The following is a 3027-nucleotide window of genomic DNA, read 5'->3' as shown; positions in this document are numbered from 1 at the left end:
TTTTTTTTTTTAAGCAAATGCAATCACTGGTAGCGTTAACTGGGAAAGATAAACTTTAGGAAGTCAATCATGCCATTTTCCACCTAAATACGAAATAATAAAACTGAGAAGATATTAGGTTGTCAAATATCTCTCTTCCGTTTTTTTTGCTCTTTATTCAATGCTTTATAAAAAGAGTTACAGTGATTGGATTTAGGTCAAATATACTYCCTTTCGTTCGTTAATCTGTTTCCATCTAGACGGTAACTTCACAATACCCTTCTCGTAGAAGCCCCCTCCCCTTATTTGCGAAGAACTCTGACAGCAACTTTTCACAAGCCTATTTTAAGTTCAACTTTACACCAACAAAGGCGTTCGCCATGGACAGGAACAGGTGGTAATCACTTGGTGGTTGGGATGAAACCTCCCATACGAGCTCCCGTAGCTTCTGAAGAGTCATCAACGAAGTGTGTGCTCTGACGTTGACCTGGCGGAACACTACACACTTCCTGTTGGCCAATTCTGGACGCTTCTGGTCGATCGCTTGCTTCAAGCGGTCCAGTTGTTCGCAGMAGATAGTAGAATTAAGCGTCCAGCTATATAGGAGCAGCTCATAGTGGATGATTCTCTTCCAATCTCACCAAACACRCAGCTAAACCCTCTTGGCTGTCAATCCCGGCTTTGTCACTGTTTGGAACGATTTACCGGCCTTCGACCCCGACCATTTTCGCTTGATATTATCGTATGTGATCCACTTTTCGTCGCCAATCACCATCCGCTTCAAAAGTGGGTCCAGTTCGTTCCGTTTCAGCAGCATATCGCAGGCGTTGATTCGGTCCAGAATGTTTTGGTGACTAACTCCCATCTTCTGGGCGATGTCAGGAGGTGCCATATGCCGGTATAACTCGATGTTTTTCATGATTTGTTTGGTATTCGTCGTCACAGGTCTTCCGTCGGCTGGCTAATCCATTGTGTCGTTTTCACCCGCTCTGAATCGTCGAAACCATTCCTTCGCAGTTCGAAGTAATAGGGTACCATCCCCCAAAACACCATTAATCTCACGGAACGTTTCTCTAGAGGATTTGGCTTTAGCGAACGCCATGTTTACACGTCTATAACTGTTGAACGCAATATCCAAACTGCATAAGGTCGTTTTGTAGGTTATGTMAAGATCTTTCAAAGATGTATAGTATTGCCAGGTACAGTATTGACAGTTTCCAAAAAAGTCTTGCGGTATTTTCTCTAGTTGGCGCTGAGAGCGCGTAGTTCTAGTTTTATTCGTCGCATCGGGTCATGCTTTACCTTTTTGGAAAGCTCATTTCACGCGCTAACTCGTGTTTGATTCATTATCGTTTCTTTTAAGTCGTTCGTGCGTTATAGCGTCGCAAACATGGAGCGAAATAAAGAGAAAATACGGCATATTTTACAGTACTACTACGATAAAGGCAAAAATGCATCTGAATCCGCCAATAAAATTTGCGCAGTTTATGRACCCGATACAGTTTCCATTTCCACTACACAACGATGGTTTCAACGTTTTCGTTCTGGTGGTGTATCTGCACACACCAACTCAGAAAAAGAAGGCTTTATTTAATTGATGTGATTTCTCCTTGGATGATACTGCAGTGATCTGATAGTCCGAAGACAATTTTGGTATCTAATTTTGCTTAAAATACAACACCTCCCACACGATTATCTRGTTTGTACCTATCTGCATAGATGCTTATCACTAAGTAGTCTGTCCCACTCTTCTCTGGAAGGGAAGGCAATGTTTGRGACCGAATTGGGTAGAAACAGGAGCTTACTATTATCTTAGAATGTCTCKTTTTAGAGGCGACTAGTATGGAGGATTCGCTCAGTCAAAAAGCTGACTTCGCTGCCAGCAGCTTACASAACAAATTAGTTATCAAAGTGACAATTAATACCTGTTCTGACGTTATTTAAACTACACTCTAAAAACTACTTCCACACGGATACTGCTTGCGGAGGGTTTCTTTTACAATTCTTGGTTCTTCAAACATGCATCCTGCGCTTTGAGTTTGGACCTCAGAACCACCTGTAGTCTCTATACAACTGATTACAAACTATAGGCTCGATCGACCTTCATAACCGTGGTGGGAATAAGGATGCCTTAATGTCATCCGGTACTGTCCTGTTGGAGATTTTAAATTAACTGCTAATGACGCCGGAAACTTTATTCATGTAATCTGAATGTGTGGCTAGGTGAACAGCCACACACTGGGTCAGTCAGAGTTAGTGAAAGTTCCAGACTCTTTAGTACTGTTGAAAGGAAATATTGAGTAACTCTTGAGTAGAGATCTCTGAAGTAACTCTTCATGCTTAAGAGATTTCCATAAGTGGATACTAATACTGTGACCAACAACTTGTTTATCTGTATTTGTTGTTAAAGCAGAACAAAACATTCCCATATAATTGTGTACATGYTACTAAGTWGACAGTCCTCGATCAGATAAAAATCCGTGACCGTTTCGGATACGAAGATCTTAGAAGTAGAACGGAACTCTTTTCTCTCATCGCAGTTGATGGATCGGCGGAGACACAGAGATTTCTTATGCAATTACTACTTATTTATTGGGGAAGGTAAATGAGCTGCTTACAATTATGAAAGACTTACAGTTGTTAATATCTCTCGAAACGGAACTTCTTTCTCTCACCGATACCGTTGGACTGACGGATTTAATACAGATATTATCTCTGAAGAAACTGCATACTTCTTGGGGAAGGCGACTGACTGCAATCCTCAGACGGCTTACTGTCCACAAACCTGATTGTAATACACGTGCTGTTGCATTTAGACTAAGAAGAGGGCTTGAGTGTGTCATAGCTGTGAAATCATTGGATTTCCGATGATGATGTGGAGAGGGATGAGTATCTAGGCAGCAAGAGGCTTCTAGATGATAGAGTCAGGTGCACGTGGCAAGAACGTAACGACAATAACCCTAAAGGTCTGGTGACTTACGAGTACATAAKGGACTTTAGGCTACTTCAGACAAACTCTGAAGTCTGGGTTTTCTCTTTACTCGGACA

Source organism: Bactrocera latifrons, unplaced genomic scaffold (assembly GCF_001853355.1).
Source record: "Bactrocera latifrons isolate USDA-ARS-PBARC rearing strain unplaced genomic scaffold, ASM185335v1 scaffold_391, whole genome shotgun sequence".
NCBI lineage: Eukaryota > Metazoa > Arthropoda > Insecta > Diptera > Tephritidae > Bactrocera > Bactrocera latifrons.
This window is presented reverse-complemented; position numbering follows the sequence as displayed.